The sequence below is a fragment of the Canis lupus genome, chromosome 12 (genome assembly GCF_003254725.2).
Source record: "Canis lupus dingo isolate Sandy chromosome 12, ASM325472v2, whole genome shotgun sequence".
Lineage (NCBI taxonomy): Eukaryota > Metazoa > Chordata > Mammalia > Carnivora > Canidae > Canis > Canis lupus.
The window spans coordinates 45,149,284-45,171,574 of record NC_064254.1 but is presented as its reverse complement, the minus strand read 5'-3'; the positions used below and the strand labels follow the sequence as shown (position 1 = coordinate 45,171,574).

General features: G+C 38.9%; 1 long non-coding RNA gene across 4 annotated transcripts in view; it reads right to left on the bottom strand.

Annotated features, from left to right (window-relative positions):
• The window catches only part of LOC112658487 (uncharacterized), a 71,453-nt gene that overhangs the window by 14,123 nt on the left and 35,039 nt on the right, over positions 1-22,291 (bottom strand). For all 4 annotated transcript variants that reach the window (XR_004804427.1, XR_004804423.1, XR_003135737.2 and 1 more), the window contains one exon: positions 16,907-16,994. This is a non-coding gene — a long non-coding RNA (uncharacterized LOC112658487). The remainder of the gene's footprint in view (positions 1-16,906; positions 16,995-22,291) is intronic.

The following is a 22,291-nucleotide window of genomic DNA, read 5'->3' as shown; positions in this document are numbered from 1 at the left end:
CTTTATTTTGCTCTTTCCCTCAAACTACTTGAAGAATTAATTGTAAAATTTCTCTTTTATCATCCAGTACTATTTAAATGCCTAGTTATACATTCAGTAGGGCATCCATATGCTTTGCTAGGATGTCTTTCTGGCAAGAACTAGAAAACTGTGGGGTGATAGACTTCCAAATGAAGGGTTAAGTGAACTAGCTATAACAACTTAGACTGTCTTTTATCAAATCTCTATCTAAGCCTTAATAACCTGGGAAAGGATGACTCACACAGCCCAGAGGCTCTCGTTGGCTTAACGGAGAGCTGCAGTGTGTCAGGGGCAGGTCTGCTTAGTGCAGACTGTTCGATGAAGGGTCTGAATTCTGACTCACATGAGCTACATGACTGAAACAGCCCCTTCTGAAAAATCTGGAAGCAATGCTGCCCTCTTGGACTGTACTTTTTCATGGCACCAACATGGGGTTATCATCTTAATGTGTTTATAACAACCAGAGAGACATCAGAATGTGAAATCTTTAGGACACAGATTTCGTAGTGGTTTTGGCACAGTATATTCCACTGAGCCTTGCATGTTTATGGGAAATATTAAATAATCATTTGATTGGTGATTGGGGATAGGAGACTGAGAGCTGGGGGATATAAAAGTGTGGGGTCAGAGAGATTTTCTTGACTACAGAAGATAAGGAGCTACAAACTGTGGGAAGCTTTTATGAGAGAGAGTAGGCTCTATGCAGACATTCTCGGCTGGCTGTGTGGGCATGAAGCAATTAGGTCTGCAGATGAGGTGAATCAAAAAAATATTTCTAAGAAATTTTAAAGGTGTGAATAATTTGAGAAGACAGATAGAAGAGGAAAGAGGGTAAACTGATCTGATAGATCTCCTGGCAGATTAACGAAAATTTCCTGACCAGAAGTGCTAATGTATAGAGTCATGTATATTTCCTCAAGAAAGAGAACACTGCAGAAATATCACAAAATTCCAGAAACACTAAAATCACCACTCATTTTATGTGGAAAGGCAAGAGGCTGCAGAGAAAAAAGCCAGGTGGCTTCATAACAATTCTGGCCCTGACTGAGGTTGGGATAGAGATATTCCAGTTACGTCACATGTCTACAGGCAATATTGGGCCCAAAGCTTTAGTGTTGCACTATTGAGTGACCTAATCAAATAAGCACCCTCATATTTACAATGGAACTTTAGACCAGAGTGTGGAAAAATGATGTGATTTTACATGAAGATGAATTCAGAAGACATGGTAGGGGGGATGAGAAAGGACCCTTTATTTCATTTGTCAACACTGTGGAAGTATCTCATTAAACCTTATCATATCCAAATTAGTCATGTTCAGTCCAAGCCATTATCAGCACCAGAGGAATCAGTAAAGACTATACAATGGATCCCTTAATAGTCTAATTCTTATATTTCTTGCCTGGATTATTGGCAGAGCCTCCTAATTGGTTTTTCTTAATTGGTTTTTTAAATTTATTTATAAATTTATTTTTTATTGGTGTTCAATTTGCCAACATGTAGAATAACACCCAGTGCTCATCCCATCGAGTGCCCCCCTCGGTGCCCGTCACCCAGTCACCCCCACCCCCTGCCCACCTCCCCTTCCACCACCCCTAGTTCGTTTCCCAGAGTTAGGAGTCTCACATGTTCTGTCTCCCTTTCTGATATTTCCCACTCATTTTTCTCCTTTCCCCTTTATTCTCTTTCACTAATTTTTATATTCCCCAAATGAATGAGACCATATAATTTTTGTCCTTCTCCGATTGACTTATTTCACTCAGCATAATACCCTCCAGTTCCATCCACGTCGAAGCAAATGGTGGGTAGTCATCGTTTCTAATGGCTGAGTAATATTCCATTGTATACATAGACCACATCTTCTTTATCCCTTCATCTTTCGATGGACACCGAGGCTCCTTCCACAGTTTGGCTATTGTGGACATTGCTGCTATAAACATCGGGGTGCAGGCGTCTCAGCGTTTCATTGCATCTGTATCTTTGGGGTAAATCCCCAACAGTGCAATTGCTGGGTTGTAGGGCAGGTCTATTTTTAACTCTTTGAGGAACCTCCACACAGTTTTCCAGAGTGGCTGCACCAATTCACATTCCCACCAACAGTGCAAGAGGGTTCCCCTTTCTCCACATCCTCTCCAACATTTGTGGTTTCCGGCGGTTTTTCTTAATTGTGATGACAGACAGTAAGGTAGCTTCCATGCTCCGCCACTTCCTGGCATTCACACTTTAGTGTAATTTCCTCTCTTGAGTATATGTAGGACCTGTGGCTTGCTTCTGACCAATGCCTTTGGTAAGATAATGGGATGTCACTCCCATGATCATGTTATGTTATATGAGATTCTATACTGCTAATAGACTTGCTCTAGAGTCTATCTGTCTCTTAACCTTGCTCACTCTATTTTTTCTCTATGGCTGGCTTTGAAGAAGATAGCTACATGCATCATACAGCTGCAAGAAAGTGAATTCTGTCAAAAACCAGAGGGAGCTTGAAAACAGATCCTTCCCCTGTCAAGCCTCTGGATGAGAACCCAGCCCTGGCTGACATCTAGACTACAGCCTACAGAGAACCCAGCTGAACTTGCCCACTCCTGACTCACAGATAACATCATAAATACATATTATTTTAAGCCACTAAGTTTGTGGTAATTTCTTACACAGTATAGAAAATTAATACACTGATATTCCCCTCTATTCCCAATAATATTTATTCTCAACACAGAATCCAGAGAATCTTGTTAATATTTAAGTGTTTTCTCTATTTAAAACTCTTCAGTGGCTTCCTCAACACAAAGCAAAAGGCAAAGTTTGTACCATGGCTTTCAAGGTCACATATGCCCATTTCCTCTCTCACTGATCTATTGCTCTCTTACTGCCCGGTTTATCCATCCTGGCCATCCTGCCAACTCTCCAACATGCCAGGCACCCTCTCTGGGTCTTGGTACTTCTGTTCTCTATGTCTGGAATATTCTTCCCTCCAATATCCACATGGCTCACTCCTTCAGCTCTTGCATGTCTTGTCTCAAATGTCACTCTCGCAGCAAGGCCTTCCCCAGTAATCCTCTAAAAAATACGCCTCCCACTCCATCACTCCTCACCACCACTTCCTGGTTTTCTTTTCCTCACAGTATTTGCACATTGTACCATGTGTTTTACTTATTTGCTTATTGTCTGTTTTCCTGCACAGGCCATAATCTCTATGAACATAGGAACTTTTATCAACTTTGTTCACAGTTTTATCTCCAGAACTTAGAACATATAGTATATGCTCAATAAATATTTGCTGAAATAAATTTCAAAAACACATCACATAATCTGCTTTTAGGTTATATTCCCAAATTAAAATAAATTTTCCATTTAAGCGTGACATAGCATCATCAAAAATTCTCAACTCTAGAGTAGCCCAGGTGGCTCAACGGTTTAGCGCTGCCTTCAGCCCAGGGTATGATCCTGGAGACCCGGGATCGAGTCCCATGTTGGGCACCCTGCATGGAGCCTGCTTCTCCCTCTGCCTGTGTCTGTTCCTCTCTCTCTCTTCCTCTCTTCCTCTCTCTCTCTCTCTCTTTCTCTCTCTCTCTCTCTCTAATGAATAAATAAATAAAATCTTTAAAAAAAATTCTCAACTCTATTATCTAGATTATCTGCTGTATGACCAAAGGCATGGAATATTTCAAATTTGTCAAACAAATTTGTGCTGTGGAAGAAGACCAAGATGAACCTGACTCACTGAAACCCATCACATATCCAAATTTTCCTTTGGTTTTACAGATCTGGAGCTGAACTCTACTATCACAAGATCAGACTTCCCAATAGGGAACTGACATAAGACTAAAGCATCAAAATCAAGATGCTTTCCATGTGACATAGTTGTTCTCAAACCAAAGTTCTATTAGCTAACTTTCTCTATGGTTGAGAAATGAGAAAACTTGTTTCTTTAAGCAGTTGTAAAAATAATTTTGCCAACACCTACTTGTCACTAACTGGCAGAACCAGATCTCTAAGGCTTTGGATCTGGAATATTAACCAATATCTGCTGAGCATCAAGAGTCAAGGGTTGGCCCTGTGATCCAGCCCATATGCTGAACAGGACTTGTAGTGCAGGGATGTGTCAGGATACCTCCGTGACTGCTGTGTAGTAATTTCACACAGATTGGAGAATAATTGCTTGAAAAGATGTAATGGAAAGAGAGTGGATCTTAGAAAGACCCACTTAGTTTAAATCCCAACTGTGGTCCTGACCTCCTGACCTTAGGGAAATGATAACTTTTCAACTTCATTTCTTTATTTTTAAAATGGGAATATACGGGCACCTGGGTGGCTCAGTCAGTTAAACATCTGCCTTCAGCTCAGGTCATGATCCCAGGGCCCTAGGATGAAACCTAATGTCAGGCTCTTTACTCAGCAAGAAGCCTGCTTCTCTTTCTCCCTCTGCCTACAGCTCCCCCTGCTTGTGCTCCCTCTCTCTCTGTGTCAAATAAATAAATAAAGTCTTATAAATAAATAAATTAATTAATTAATTAATTAAATAAAGTTCCAGCATCATAGAGTTGTAATAATAAATAAATGTAATAGTGAGTATAAATTCCTTGGAATGGTGTTGGCACAAAGTAGAGATCCGTCAATGGCAGCTACTATTAATAATAAAGGTACATTAAAGAACAACTTCAAGTATTGCATTATTGGTGTGGAATAAAGGCAAACATGAAAGAACAGCTCTGAGCAGTGCATTATTGGTGTGGCCATAAAAAGAGCATGGCTAGGTTTGAGTAAAAAGATGTACATTCCCAGGTGAGAGTGCAAAGTTGGAAACCAAAGGGCTGTCTTCACATACGTACAATGTAGGCATTTGCTCACATATATATTTGCCCTTTTTGTGACCCATGTGGATGATGACTGAATAGCAGCATTTTCTACACTATGTATTATACTATTTAGTCTGATGATTCATGTTTCTATGTAACTAGAGAACCAAGATTCTGCTTGGATTCTAGTTCATTTATTTGTGGTTTAGTGTAGATGTACTTCTCTGTACTGACAGGATGGAGTAGGTGGCTTTCAAATCCCCCTTGAGCCCCAACTCTAGGGAAATCTTCACTTAGAATACCTTTACTCTATTAGAGTAAACTGGAGCATGCACAGACTAATTGAGACAACTTAACCGTTCATACTCACAACATCACACCTGGCAAGGATACATTGCCCCTATATTAGGTGAGGGATGTAGCAGCATGAAAGACCCCCACTTCCCAGAGCCTGTCCTCTAATGCTACCATCAGATAGAGCAAAGGAGTCCCACAGGGACCTTACAAGGTGATCCAAACAATAACCAGACTTCCCAGCTGGGGTGAAGGCTCTCAGCTGGGTGTGGTTTCTAGAAACAGCTTCCTGGACTCTGGCCACATTTTCTCAGCATGTGCTGCTTCAGTAAGGTTTGCTTTCTTATGATGATGGTGGTGTTCTTTGCAATTGGGGTGGTGATAGCCCAAGGTAAAAATATCCCACATGGTGTCATGAAAGCCACAAAGCCTCTCCTTGGCCCTTTTGTTCCTTTGGCTCTGCGGACCTACCAGAATATCCTTTACTTCTACAGTCCTTTGTTGTGCTGACCCCTCAGGAAGTGCAGAGGTCCAGACATGGCTTCCCCAGCCCACCCACACTCTTCCCTTCTACGTGCCTTGCAGGAGCAGATATGGTGAATGGCGAGGAGAGTCCAGTGGTTCATAGACTTTGGAATTTCATGACAAGTAAGTTTTCCCAAGGAAGATCATTAACAAAAAGCAGCTGCAATCTAACATTAGAAAACAGTATGTTTAGGCTTTAGAGCCATACCACCTAGGTGGAGTCCAAATCAGCCACTTGAAGGAGATGCTTCATTACTCTGCGTCTCCTCTTCAGTCTCTTTAAGTGGGGATGACAGCTGTGCTCCCCTCATAGGCTTCTCCTAAAAATTACAGATGAATTACCTCCTATCTGCAGGCAAAGCACTTAACAAAGTGCCAGGCACATGTTGTTATTATGTTCATTATTATCATTTCATAAAAGAAAGATTATTTTAACACCAAAAAAGCAGGAGGTATCTTAGAGTAAGGACAATCCTTTCCAATAAAACACAGCTGGCAAAATAAATATGTGTGTGTGTGTGTGTACAGGATCACTTAAAGTTTCATTGTATAAATGATAAAATACAATGATTTTCTTAACACCTATTGACCAGTTTTCAGATATAGTCAACAGTGTTATTTGACGTGAAAGTCAAATTCAGCTCTGTCCCCTACTGTTATTTAAATGCACAATTTTGAAATTATAGTTTTTCTTAGGCTTATTTTGAAAAATGGAAGTAATACAGTGGTAATATGCCAACTCAAAACATGTGGAGCCAATTAAGAAAAGTCAAATATAAGTAGCCCCAAGGAGCCGCAATGGTAGTCAATCCAATTTCAGCCTCAGGAAGGTAGCAGGGAGAAGACCAATAGGCCAATAGACATATGGAATAAAGAATTAGTGGTTTTTGGAGATCTTGATGTTTCTACAGAGAGGAGCAACTGGACAATGAGAAAAGGTGGCTTCTCTTTGAGCTTTACACCCTAACTTCTAAAGAGAGAACAATTCACTGAAAACAAATAGGGAATTGGAGCAGAACATTGAGGAGAAGGCAAAGGCTATGACTTGAGCTCGTGGAAGATCCTTGTGCCAGCACCCCTTGTCACCATGGCAACTGCAGCAGCAGTGGCTCCCAGGGCTACCTCTGCATTTGCAACGAAGGCTATGAAGGTCCCAACTGTGAACAGGCCCTGCCCAGCCTCCCCGCCAACGGCTGGACTGAGTCCATGGCGGCCCCCAGGCAGTTGCAGCCTGTCTCTGCCACCCAGGAGCCCGACATCATCCTGCCCTGCTCTCAGGCCACCGTGACCCTGCCCACCTAGCAGCCCAAAACAGGGCAGAAAGTTGTAGTTCAGAGAGTCCTAGTTCAGAGCCTCTATACCAGAGCTCAATCCATATATAGGTTGTCCACTATAGACTTGTGACTACTTCCCTAAACACCTAGTCAGGTTCTTCTAGCTCTAGAAAGTCTTAAATTACAATAATTTGTTATCCTATCCTTGTCCATTATCCTATTCCGGTCCTCACTTGGAAGAAGAATGACACAAGAATGGATATAACACTATGTGATAAGTGATTTTCATACTTTTGGAAAACTGACTTTTGGGTTTATATTACTGGATTTTAATTCTCCCTACATGAAGAGGATAAAAGGCAGAGCAGTGTAGATTCCTGTCTGTCCTTGTAACATGTTTCATACCTTGAAGCAAGAAAATAAATTAGTCAACCTCTCGAGGTTTCCCCTAGCCTCAGTAACCAAGTATCAAACGTCACAGTGTTAGCTGCCAGAATCAGGACAATGGGTAGTATACTGGAAAATAGAAATTCAAAGTCCTAGACTTGAAAAAAGTTTTGAAGTAGTCGATAATTATACCAGTGACACAGTAATCACCATTGTTAACATTACTCTCCTTGTCTCTAACCAAAAGTAGTATTTTAGTCAGGATGTCAGGTGAGAACAGAATTGGTTCAAATGAAGATTCACTTGTAAGTTTCAAATAAAGATAATTTAGTGAAGATACTTTTTATCTAGGTATCGGGAATAAGCAAAGGATGTGAAGGCATCCAGAGACTAGCAACAGTGGGAAGACTGAAAGGTCAAGAGAAAGTAATTGTGCTGTTGGAGCTCACTGAGAAAGAGCTGGGGCCATGGGAGCCATGGCTGGGGACAGGCCCCGCTGCTGACAGAAAAGCAGTGCTAAATAAGGAGGGAGAGGGAAAATAAATGCCTCAAGCTCTCTCTTTCATTTTGCCCTGCAGTCTCCAGCTAGTACCTCCTATTGGGGTACAGGGCCAATTCAACTGGGGGCAAGCTAGCAAGAGGGATTGGGCGATGCCATCTGTAGGCACAGGACAGAGTAGGCCTGAGAATGGATGTGGGGGGCAAACAGAATAACTAGAACAAGCACTTACTATATGCCAAGTCCTGGGTTGGGTGCTTTAGGTGAATTATTTTATCTAATTATCAAAAAGCTTCTATGCAGTAAGACTAGTGTTATCCTTGTTTTTAGAGGCATGAAAACTGAAGCTTACAGTTGACTAACTTGGTCAGCAGAGCACACTGCGTGCAAATAGTGCAGCCAGATGGTCTGACTCTGCTAGATAGTTGGAAAAGATGAAGAAATAAAGTTTGAGATGTTACACTAGATCAGGTGTCAGCAAACCATGACCTCTGGGCCTAATCTAGCTGTTTTTGTAAATAAAGTTTTATTGGAACACAGCCACACCCATTTGATTACATTTTGTCTCTGGCTGTTTTCACACTAAATTTCAACTAGAATTGACTAGTTGCAACAGGGACTGAATATACCATGAAGCCTAAAATATATACTATCTGGCCTTTTACATAAAATGTTTGGTGACCCCCTTCACTAGACAGAAGAAAATATTTCATTTGGAGCTGCTGTCTGATTTCTCTGATTCTGAAAAGGTCACCCTATACTCTCACTAAACACTCAGAATGAACTCCCTCTAGTCTGGACTCAGCCTGTGCCTGCCTAATGCAATCAAGGTAAAGGAAGACACAGGTGTCAGTCAACAGGGCACTGAACTAGATATGAAGGCAGCTGATTAAAGAGAAATTATTTCAACTATTAAATTCATGAATATTCATTGCATGGATTTTGGAAAATATAAAAAGTGTGATGAAGAGGATAAAAATTACACCACTCAGGATATTATTTTTTTAAAGATTGGTTGATTGATTTGAGATGGAGCATGCTTGCATGAGTGGGGGGTGAGGCACAGGAAGAGGAGAGAGAGAATCACAAGCAGACTCCCTACTGATCACAGGGCCCAACACAGAACTCAATCTCAGGACCCTGAGATCATGACCTGAGCAGAAACCATGAGTCTGTCGTTCAACTAACTGAGCCACCCAGGGTGTCCTTTTTTTCTTCTTAAAATTTATTTATTTATTTATATTTTTTAAAAGATTTTATTCATTTATTCATGAGAGACAGAGGGGTGGGGGGGACACAGGCAGAGGGAGAAGCAGGCTCCATGCACGGAGCCCTACGTGGGACTTGATCCCGAGTCTCCAGGATCACATGCTGGGCCGAAGGCAGGCACTAAACCACTGAGCCACCCAGGGGTCCCCTATTTATTTTTTCAGAGAGAGAATAAATATTTTAATCATACACAGATACATATAATTTTTACTTTTCCCAAAATGAGTTTATACTGCTATGTAACTTACCTATTGAACTGCCTTCTAACCTAAATGTTCTATAACATATATTTTTCCCCAAGGGTATTATAATGGCTACTGAAACAATAATTTAAATTTAAATAATTAATATTCATTTGAATCAAGTTAGTCTTACTCAAAATTTATTGAATGCGTTCCACATGCCAGATACTCCAATAAGCGTTGGGAACAAAATAATGAAGAAGCAACCTTGTATCTGCTTTCAGAGAGCTTATATTCTGGAAGGGAAGACACAGAACTGGTGAAAAATAAAACAACTGTAAATCATGAACAATGTTATGCCAGAAAGAAAGGAATAATAGAGAAAATTTATGTAGAGGCGCTTTAGATAGCCTGGCCAAAGAAGGCCTCTAAGACCTGAAATGAGAAGAAACCAGCGATGTGAAGAATGAGGTAAGAGAATTCTATGCAAAAGGGAACACCTGATGCAAAGACCCTAAAGATTCAAAAGAAGTTTGTTCAAGGGACCAATCAAAGATTAGCATGGCTAGAGATGAATGAGTACAAATAAGAGTATCATAAAATATGGTCAAAGGTAGCCAGAAGATTAACACCTGGGGTATACTATGAAATACTACTCAGCAATAGAGAAGAATGAACTCCTGTACAGTGAATCTCAAAATCATCATGTGGCATGAAAGAAACCAGACACAAAAGAGATGATACCATATACTTCTATTTATATGAAATTCTGGAATAGGCAAAATTCATCTATTATGATAGAAATTACACTAACCGTCCCTTAGGGAGTAAGGCAGAGATTAATTGAGAAGGGTATTTTTCTAGGGTAGCAGAAATGTTTTATACTATGATACAGGTATGTGTGATATGGGTGAAGCCGTTTATCAAAATTCATCAAGATATACACTCATATCTGTGCATTGACTGTGTATAAGTTGTATTTCAATATAAAATGAAAACCAAACAACAAAGAATGCATACACACAACTGAGAGTATATGGGACCATTTCATGCAAGGTAGTTGAAGCCATGGTACAAGTTTAGATTTTATTTTAAGCACAATGGACAGCCCCAAGACAGTTTTAAGCAGTGGAATGACATGATCTGATTTATGGTTTCAGATCAGTGTTGCTGCTATGGAAGAATGTATTGGAGGAGGACAACGTGGGAGCCTCCAGACCAGGTAGGGTGTATTGCAGTAGTTCAGGTAAGAGATGGGGGCACCTCAGAGCTAAGGTGGAGAGAGTGGGCTGGTCCCCACCATGTAAAGGTGTGAGGGTAGACCAAATAAGCCTCTTTGTAAGTGACGTTTGTTCTGCTTCTGTTTTGTACTATTTCCATTATAAGCCATGCTGCAAGAAACATCATTATAGATCAACGTTTGAGCACATTTATGGTTATATGCTTGGATTAAATACATTCTTAGGAGACAGAATGCTAGAAGAATGGGAATAAACATTTTTATTTAGATACAGGTCATCAGCTGAACCATAAATCAGCAAGATAAGCATAAATATCCATGTCCTTGAATCTCCACTCAAACTGGCTATTCATGATCTAATAATAATAGGGTTAAGCTGAAGAATAGCTGCTGGCTGTTACTAGACATAAAATTTTTATTACTACAAAATTTGAGTCTTTTCATATTGTTTCAGGCATTTGAATTTAATTTCAATCAACCCATTTATTTTCTTTGGAAAGTAAACATTCTTTTATAACTATCCATGTACTGATATTAAGATTTAAGCTAAAGCAGATCCCTATATCTGAGCCTTGTAATGGAGTTTTACGAATTTCTTCCAACAAAGAGAAAGAATTGTATATGTAAATGCATCAGATAGCCAAGTTCCATTTCCCCACAGAGATTTAGTTTAGCATACTGTCCTTGGTTGGCTATTTGAGCTTCCAGTGAATTAGTCTTCTAGCTAGGGCAGCATCCTTCTAGCAGTATCTATGTGAATGTTTTCTGTTTCTCTGTCTCCCCTCTCATTGCTATACTGAGATAGCACCAGAGAGGTCATATGGTAACTTGCATGAAATGCCAGCAAGCCTTTATCTGTCTTGTTTTCTATGCCTCAAGAACCATTGGTAAAATGAAGTTAGTTTTAATCGTTGAACCCTTGAAGCATCTCCTCCGGAAAGTATTATTTCTGAGCCTTTGCTTCCCCACAGTTGATGTCATTTGAATCTGTGAGTTGAATTGGGATCCAGTTTCCTTGTTTATTCCTTAGTGTTTCTCCAAATCCCTTTCTTTTCAATATTTATGCATTCTCGTTGGTCAAAGCTACCAAAATGTACATTTAATGTTCATTCCTCTGCTAATGACATGCAGATTTACAGTAAAATTATGGTAAGACTATTGTCTGCCTTCCTACCTGACTTTTATTAATGAAGTGTCTGTATAAATTTTATGTTTGCGTGTGTAGGTAGGAATCAAATTTTGTTTTTTCCTATGGGTTGTGTCCCCAAATGTTTGAAAACTGATGAATTAACAGGGCAAGGAGGATTTGTTACAAGAATGAAAATAATAAAAATGGAGAGCCACAGCCCAGCTTGGATGGCCAGGCCATTTCTTCTACAAATGTTCTGGCTAGCAAAACATGTGAGTTGCCTCTCGACTCCTACTGGCTGCAAAGGAGCAATACTAGCTGCAAGGAACAGGGAAAATTCATAACAACAGCAGCAGGTAGCTCTGCTGAGAGCTCTCTCTCCCTGGCCATGCAGGTTGGACAGCCAACACCCTGCTTTCAACGGAGAGAGCAAATGACAGACCTTAGGAGCAGAGCATGTTAAAGCTTTAAGAGACTTTAGAAGCAATGGAACCCTCATTTTATATCCTCGCCAAGAAGGGTACGTGAAAACCTCCTGGTGTCCAGGGATGGCTTGAGAGCTTATTTCCCTTTCCCCTACCTCTACTCCTCCACTAGATAATCCTGCTTGACATGAAGGATTGGATAGGATAGAAGTATGTTGGCATTCTCAAAATTGGGACCTCTCCATCTTACATAAAGCTAATCAACATGAGGTCTTTCCCAAGCTGAAACTTGCCCATGATTACCAAATGATATACGGTTGTTTGTGATATAGATAATGTTCCAATGGGGACCTCACTAAATATCCTCTAAAAACTCCTATTATACAAGACCTCTGGCTGAACTTCAACCCTCTGCTGAGGAGTGAAAAAGAGTGGTGCTGTATCTGCTAACTCCCTCCCCCGCTCTACTCCAAAAGCTGGAATCGTTAGGCAAATTATCCTATTTACCTTGTAAAAAGTTGGACAAAGTGAGGCATCAACCTCTAGAAGAATGTAATTAATTAAAGATAACTAGGTTGATAGAGTTTAATATCCACCTCTGGAGTGCCTACAAAAAGGACAAGGTGACCATCTATTATTAAGTTCTTAGTAGCTTTTGGCTTTCTTTATAACAGATGTTTTCCTGTGTTGGTCAATAATATCCTATGAGTTATAAAATAAAGAAAGAAGTCTGAACAATTGATTGGCAAATTTCCCAAACTTAGGTCAGCCTCAAGTATATGAGAAATGGTGCTATATTGAGGGCAAATACCAAAAAAAAAAAAAAATCAATTTGATTTTATAAAATCTATTTTAGTTTGGCTGGATGCTGCCTGAACTCCCACTGCAGAGAATGGCAAGCAGTCAACGTACAGTTCCAGACATCAATATAAAAAAGTGTTTATCTGATAGTACTGCACAATCTCTTTAGATTTGTTTTGTAAATTGCTGTTAATCCAAGAGAGTTGCTCTGTGTTTGTCCATGGTATTTTCCCTTAGAGCTCATACTCTAATTGCAAAATTATTTTTTTTAATGAAAAGACTGAAAATCTATCCTGACCAACATTTTCCAAATATTAAGTGTGATTACAAAAGTACAGAGACTTTCTAAAAAACAGACATGTCATAACTTACACATCTCAATGAGGCCTTTTGGAACGTTGCAAATTCATCAAACTCTATTTTCCTTGCTCAGAATATAACTGGAGCCCCTTGTTTTTTTTCTACTTAAAATTGTAATATTTTGGGCAAGTGTTTTAAACACTTAGAGCCTCCATTTCTCCATCAATGAAATGGAGATTTGTCCCAGAGATATCTACCAGTGGAATGCAAAATCAATGCATAAATATTTTTGAGGATTAATAATATATGCAAAGTTTCCAACATAGCAACTAGCTCATAGTATCCCATGGAAGCCATGGGAGATGTCATTATGCTTTACTTATATATGGCTCCTTCTACAAGACATAAATCTCACTCTTTTGTCTGAAATAAAGTCCTCAGAAGTGAAAACAAAAAAATGAAAGTACAAAGGTCATCATTTTGCCCACCCAACAGCGCTGCCCTCTTCTGTCCATTCCCTGCAGTACAAACAGGGAATGTTTGTGGGGGGAGAAGGGGGTCAGTCATCCACCTAGTATTTCTGTTTAAGGACCTTTTCAACATGTTATACACTTAGAATTTTTTATTTTAATTTAAATTCCATGGACATCTGGGTGGGGCTCAATGGTTGAGTGTCTGCCTTTGGCTCAGGGCATGATCCCGGGTCTGCGGATCCAGTCCCACATCAGACTCCTTGTGAGGAGTCTGCTTCTCCCTCTGCCTGTGTCTCTGGCTTTCTCTCTGTGCCTATCATGAATAAATAAATAAAATCTTTAAAAAAATAAAATAAAATTTCAGTTCCAGCATAGTTAATATACAGTGTTGCATTAGTTTTAGGAGTACAACATAATGATTCAACAAGTCCATACATCACCCAGTGCTTATTGGTACAATTAGAATCCTTAATAATCTGGCCTCCACCTGCTCAGCATAACCTCCATGCTGAGAATCTCATCACTGCTCAGCCATCTCATGCCTTCTTGGGTTTGAACACAATTCCCTTCTGTTTGCCATGTCTGTTCCTGATTCTCCATCCAGCAACTCCCGTGTCATTGCACTTCTTTTTCCCACTTCTGCAGTGCACATTTTCCTCATTTCTGCTGTGCTCCAGTATCACACTGTGTATTCTTGATGTGTTAAAATTATTTGCTTGCACATGTATGCCCATCAATAGAGTATACAGTAGTATCCCAGTGTGGAGTTCACGGGAGACACAAATTTTTGGAGATTGAGAGCATACGCTCTAGAGTAGAACAAACCTGGGCTCTTGCTCTTTACCAGCTTGGGTGAGTTACTTAATTACTCTAAACCTGTTTGTTTATCTGGAAAAGAAAGATCTACTGGACCTCCTTTATAGGCTTATTGGAAGGATGAAGGGAAATGATGAATATTCAACAGTTATTTCATAACATCAATAACTATTAGATACTTTGGTTATTTATTTGTTTGTTTTTTGTTTATTTATTCCTTGAGGCTTTACAGTAGCAATCGTCTAGAACATCAGGTATTTAGTTAAAGTGGAATGAATGAATGAATGAATGGTGACACAAAAAACACCTCAGAGTTACATCTCCTTACATTTAAGAAGTTTTTTTTAAAAAGTACATTCCATGATTCACCCGAATGACATGTTGAAGTAGCTTACAATTCCTACACTCAGAGATGTGACAGAAGGGTTGTGATAGAATCATCTTTGGAAGAAAGATGGTTCACTTAAAAACACATACTTGTTGGAATTTTCATATTGTTATGATTTAGGTATGATTCAGCAAAAGTGCTACTTTTCTGAAAAGTTGTTCCTATGACTCCTAAAGACTTCACAGAGAAAGGTCTTCCCATGGAAAAATTTGATCGCAAAAGTATACTGAAAGGGGCAACAATCCCATCTTCAAGCTTGGAGCTGTAAGAGCCATCCTCAGACTAATTGGTCTTTTTGTTGCCACAGTGTCCTCCAGTGCTTTATAGCTTATGGGTGCTGTTGGATATCTTAATGGGAAGCTAGGTACCAGCCTAACGAGTCCCTAACTTGGGATAGTACCTAAGAACACCAGTCCAAGATTTGTATTGATGTACATAATAGCACAGCAGTGATAAGAAGACAGGGATAAAAACCTCTGATTCTTCTATTGCCTTGCATTATTCCAGGAGTTCTGTTAGAAATATAAGAATATGGGCCTTATTTTATGTTTTGCTGTTTTACAATGGGCTTGGTTTAATGGGGTTTATCTGCATTATTATTATTATTATTATTTTTCATACTTTTTAAACAAAACCTCATCCTATAAATTTTAATACATTACAACTTGAATATTTCTTTAAAATTTTTAAAGATTTCTTTTTAAGAGGAATTTTAGGCTCAATTAAGAAAAAGTACAAAGATTTCCCATCTACCCTCTACAGCACACGTGCATAGTCTCCCCCATTAACAATCTCCCCTACAAGAGTGGTACATTTCCTTTTTTTTTAAGATTTTATTTATTTATTTATTCATGAGAGACACAGAGAGAGAGAGGCAGAGACACAAATAGAGGGAGAAGCAGGCTCCATGCTGGGAGCCCGACGTGGGACTTGATTCTGGGTCTACTGGATCACACCCTGGGCCCAAGGCAGATGCTTAACTGCTGAGCCACCCAGGGATATTTTTTTATAAGTGATGAAGTCTATACTGGCACATAATCACCAAAAGTCCATAAAGCTTACATTAGGATTCAGTCTTGGTATTGTGCATTCTATGGGTTTGAACAAATCTTTAATGGCAGGTATCCACCATTGTAATATCATATGAGTATTTTTGCTGTCTTAAAAATCTACTCATCTCTCCCCCCACCAAACACCTCCTTTAAAATTTTTATTCTATTTCTGTAGGTCTTCCTATTCTCCTGTCTCTAAATATACACACCCTTGTTTCTTCACTGGCAGATAGTATATGGTGTAGCCTTTGTTTTGTATGTGCAGCAGACATTTTAAAGATTTGTGCTCTGTACCTTTCTCTAGCAATATGTTTCAGGGACAAGTCTGCATTCTTTATGAGTCGGCCCTAAAACTCCATAGATTTCAATTATTCTTAGAGTCTGGTTATGCCTCAAAAGCTCTCTCTCTTTTTTTTTTTTTTTCAAAATATGGTGCCTAAAATGAAAAGCTGCTAGTTTGTTCATACACTGTGCTTTGAGGAACAGCTTTTCACAGATGGAAGGGCATAAAAATGATGGGCTGTTATCTTGTAGCCTCCACTCTCTGAACACATGAGATACTGATATTAAATCAAGCTGTACCTGGTTTCCTCCATATGAATCTTTCCAAGTTCTTGACCTCTGTTCTGTTGCTGTTTCATTTTAGGCAGAATTCCAGTGTCAAGGTGGGGATGGGGAAATACATGGCTTCAGTGAAAGAAAAAATGAAATTGGACAAGCTTCTCATATATTTTTGTAAATTCAGGGATGACAGAAAACAGTAAAAATAAACGTAGCGATGATATGGTCAAATGGATAAACATATTTATTCAATGTGAACCATTTCACTCATTTGCAATGACATCATTGAAAGCTTACAAGCAGAATTTATATAATAATGAAATAAATTCTATACAAGATGCTAATTACACAGAATATTAGTGAAGGTGATGTTCACGCTATTAAAAAACAACAAAAAACAAAGCTTATAACGGCTCAAACACTTATTTCTTATTCATACAATCAAATGAATATTCCTGATTAACTGGAGCTCACCTCTGGGCACTGATTCAGGGTCCTGGGCTCCTTCCACATTGTGGCTCCACCAGCTTTAACACAAAACTTCCAATGTTGCCATATTCATCTGCAATTCATGTGAGGGAAAAGAGCATAGATAATCTATCATGGGAGATTTTTTTATGCACCAAGCTCAGGAATGCTACATATCATTGCTATTCCTTCCATTGACTAGAACTCAGTCACCAGCTACACTTTAGTGTAAGACAGTCTGGGAAATGTCATCTGGCTGTATGCCCTGGAAAACAAAGAAAAGCTTTGTTGATCATCTAAAAGTCTTTGCGATGGTTATCACACTTTTAGTAAAAGCATCTTCAAAATTGTCTTAATAGATAATTTGACAAGATCACAAGACAGATGGATTATTTTTTTAAGATTTTATTTATTCATGAGACACACACACACACACACACACACAGAGGCAGAGACACAGGTGGAGGGAGAAGCAGGCTCCATGCAGGGAGCCCGATGTGGGACTCGATCTCCACATCACCAGGATCTCCAGGATCTGAAGGCAGCACCAAACCGCTGAGCCACCCGGGCTGCCGAAGACAGGTGGATTATTGATACAAAGAGTCCTTTCCATTAAAAAAAACTCGTGTTTTTAATATGTTCCAAAATGTTGTCTGCCCTTTCAGTCCCTGTAATTGTCTTACCATTCTTATTAGAAGCAATACAGTAAAAGGAAGTCATATACCCCTGGATTTGCCAACTTCAGGTATACAGGAAAGCAGAAACAGTAACCAAAGCCACACCTGTCAGTCTTCAAAGCCCGAACTATCAAACTCTAGAGTATTCTGCTTTTCATTGGCCACAGGGTCTAGTCCAAACTCTGGTGCTCAATATCTGATAGAACAGCCACAGCATCATGAGGACAGAAGCAAGAATTCTGGAGTATTAGTCATAAAAACTTTCCATTTCAGTTAACAGGTAACTCGTGTTCTTTCCAATGATTCCTGTAGGTAACAATTATTCCAAGTTCTTTTTAGTGACACTTATCCAATCAAGAGCACATACATCTATCCTGGGGATAAATGCACACCTTTGGGAGGTTAACTATTTCCGAATCTGACACACAGTTTTCACTAAGATTTCACTAATTGGCTCCCAGGGCACCCAACCACTGACCGGAAGATCACTTTATTTTCCAGGGTCACCTCTGTAACCAAATTCTATTTATATAAGTTTGATTTCTAGCTTTAAAAATTTGCTATTTCAAAATCAATTTTGTACCTGTTCCTTGAGGTATGTTAGCAAAATAGAAGAGGGACATTTTTATGTTGAAATTCACTGAAAGTTTACTATCTATCCCTGATATTGGTTCTTGTGCAGAAGCCTTTCTCTCTTACATGTTCTGCTGTGTTAGTTTATCAGTTTAAAAAATCAGTTGGAAAATCAGAAAAATTTTCAATGTCATTTACATATAATCAATAATAACTTTTCCTAAACACATGGTTTCTGTGACTCAGTAATTGTGATTAATTTTCTTTAACAGGGGCACCTGGGTGGCACAGTTGTTGAGCATCTGCTTTTGGCTGACATTGTGATCCCGGAGTCCTGGGATTGAGTCCCTGCATCAGGCTCCCTCTGGGGAGCCTGCTTCTCCTTCTGCCTGTGTCTCTGCCTCTCCTTCTGTATCTCTAATGAAAAAATAAAATCTTTAATAAAAAATAATAATTTTCTTGAAGAAAAAAATACATGATGAATTAAATGCATATCTTCAGCTTCCCACATGATTGTGAGCAGTTTTTTGAGCATCCATTAAGTGAAAACATCATAACACATTGAGCATAAGAAGAAAGACATATTTGCCCCCTATGAGGCAAAGGTAGAGTGGTAATATATTTGCTCAATATGAACCAAGAATATTTACTAAGTAATAAATAACAAATGGTGAATCCTCTCATCAGTGGCAATAAATCAACAAATGATCAATCCTCTTACAGGATGGCAGCCTAAAGGAGTTTTTGCTTCTAGGTTAGATTATGAATTTTTATAAAGGAATTATTTAACTGACATTCACATGCCCTTGATCGGTTATTAAACAAAAACAGTTAAGAAAGCTAATTAGAAATCTAATAATTTGCTTTACTTATAATTCATAAGATTGAGTAAATAAATTAATATGAGAATATAAGAATTCCATAAGTACATCAGTTAAAAAAGAGGAAACCCCATTAATTAGAATTATTCTCTCTCTGAGAATTAAGAAACAATGAAATGTTTCTAAAAATCCCTTTGACTTAGCAAAAGTGGGTAAAAAAACTCCCAGATAACTTCAGTTTCTGTATGCTTATTGTTCTTGAGTGAAAAAAGGAAAGCTGGTTCCTGAACCTACTGCTTTTGTATGATCCATCAGACCATCAGAGAAAAGGTGTTTTTAAGAAATGATCCACAAAGGAAAACCAAGGAAAGTACACAATGACCCCTTAAAAGCAGAACCTTAATAAAATATTTTAGCAGGAAACTTCATTTAGTGGTATTATATCATAGTGTTGACATCATTGGCCAGTGCTGATGAGCATTCCAACTATAGATCTAAAGCAAAATTTAAAATATACATTACTCTTTAGGGAAAAGAATTTTTTTTAACCAAATGAACGAGAGAAACCTAGGCCTAAGTTATATAGCAATCAGAATATGCCTAAAAAAGAAAGTGGTGATCAAGTAGGGTTGGAAAGCAGCTGTATTCTTGGTCTGAAATCCCTTTCAAAATATAATGTCACCAAACTGACAGAAGATCAGTTTGTTCTTATTCTTGCTGTCTTGATTCTACAATTAACAATTTGCACTCTAAACTGAAAATGATTGGAAGCAATGTGGTAAAGATGACACACTTCTGGACCAAGTCCACATGCACCATCTATTGCTCCCCAGCTGTGTGACCTTGGGAAAATCCTTTGAACCCTCTAGGTCTTGCTTCTGACACCCCATGTACCAGAGGGCTCTCCATCTTGCCTGCTGCCTTCTGCTGTCCATCATTCTGCTCTCAGGGTTCTGACAGGCTAATGACCTAAAGATGCTGGCTGACTGTGGTAGGGTGAGTCTGGAAGATGGGTGGTCACACAAGAGAGTTCTGGAGGAAAACCATGCTAGATGAGGTCTTTGAAAGTCTTTAGAAAAGACAGCTCATGCATATCCAGAGTCATAAATTGTCACACAAAGCCAATGATCTCATTTTAATGATATTTGTTATTGAAAGAAATATGGATAACAACTTGTCTTAAAATCATTTCATGATGTTGTGGCAAATAATATCAAACCAGCCTGGAGTGCTGGCATTTTACACCGCCTTTAAATATTAACAAACAAACAAAAAAGAGACCTCTTGATCTTCTCTGAATAGAAACAGGTGGAAATGCAAAATCATTATATCTATTTGAAAATAAAGAATATATCTCCATTTTTGTCATGAAGTACAGTGCCATGTTTGCAAAATTATTTTTATTTTGTATGTACCCTGTAGTGCTCAACATTTTAATTGCTACTTCCTCAATAAAATTATTGGAAATCTTCCATCTTGCCATTAGCACTTGCAAAATAACTGTTAACAATATGTTATCCAGACACAGAAACTTTATAATTAATGTTGGAATAGTCTTCAAAGTCTAGTGACTAAAATATATCCTATAAAAATTACTGGACTTCATTCAATGCTGTTCTGCCGTTTTAAAGTTCAATAAACGTGTTGAGAGGGAGATATTTGGCAACCTAAGTTGGGCAGTCTGGCAGTGAGACCTGAGATGCTAAAGTTTTGATTTCTGTTGTGTGGTAAATATACCAAAGGCCTCCAGAGTTTCAGCACAACCCCTGGACGGCTAAAGGGGATCTGACCAAATGCAACTCCCAGTGGGAATCTGAACAGTCATTCGGGGCTATATTCCCACCTTGTCAGTTGATGAGGCGCTGGGACAGGTTCCATTTAAGCAATAAAACACAACAGGCCATGTATATATCTGGGTGATTATAGCATAACTCAGATTGTGTTATAAGTCATGAGGCTGAAGGCCAAGTGTCTTAACTCCATGAGAAGTGCAATATTGGCCCTGAAACACAGTGCCTGAAGTGTCTTATTGCTGTCAAGAAATGGAATTTCTACAGTACATTAGGAAAAGGAAAACACTTAGCACAGTGGATTTAAAATAACCATGGCTATGACATCACTGACAGCTAATCAAAACTCTAATTGCAACCAGAGTTCTGAGGCTATTGTATAAAAGGTCTTAACAGACACAGCCATGGATACAAGGAAGAATGATGCCTATGTCATGAGAAGAACTCCAGTAGCACAGGATCCTGAAGCAAGAATGGAATAAGTGGGCAGATTTCAGGCAATCTCATTAGCGGTGGATTGGTAATGTTGTAGTTAACAGATAAGCCAAAGAAAAAGTAAGCAGTGCAAACAGTTTTTGAATATTTTTCAGTTGCAATCTTCATGTTCATATAGCTAAATATTTCTTTAAACAATTAAGAGATGAAACAGCATAAATGGGAACAGAAATCCAGTTCAGATGTCTTAGAAGAAATGAAAGATTATAACGAACTGAGAAGAGTTTGGGGGTCACATGTTGCTCATGATCCATGCAAGGAATTTCTAGTGATATTAAGTTGAAGTTGTCCAAAAGGATTGAAGTCACTATGTGGTCATAAGGACCCAGTGCAGATTTTACATCTGAATCTGCCTAACACCACAAAGTGGAACGTGCATTTCAAGGTCCAGTTAATAGCCTCAATAAATTTAGCTATGCCAAAGCACACACTGAAAGGCATGTTCAGAAGGTGCCACAGGGAGGCATATAACATCATAAATGTGAGCAAAAAAAGAGCTTGTCTCAGGAGTCAGAGGATTTGTGCTTAATGATTTTCTGGGTCACCATGGATAAGTATTTAATTTTTGTGGGCTTTAGTTTCCCCCCAGTGGACTCTCCTTGGACTCCGGTTATAGGCATTGCTTCCTCAGGCTCCAAATGAAGCTACTCTGCCATTTCCTGAAAGTTCACTGACAAAGTCATAAAGAGACAAAAATAGATGCAAGAGATGCTGCCGTTGACACATCGTGGGACACATGTATATCTGTAAATAAAAGTGACATTAGAACTTTGCCATCAGTTGCAGCAAAGATAACTGTATAGATAAGCAATTACTAATTCACTTTTACTAATGATATTGGAACAACAGATTCTCCATGTTCTTGGGTAAAAACAAGTGGCAGTTTGTCCCATCAAAGAGTACACTTAAGTTTTGGAACAAAATCATGTTTATCAATTTCTCCTCAATTTATTGGAAGTTTTTACCTATATCATATGTCAGCCATGACTCTAATAATTGTACACTACCTGTGACAAAATAGTTCTAATAGTCTTG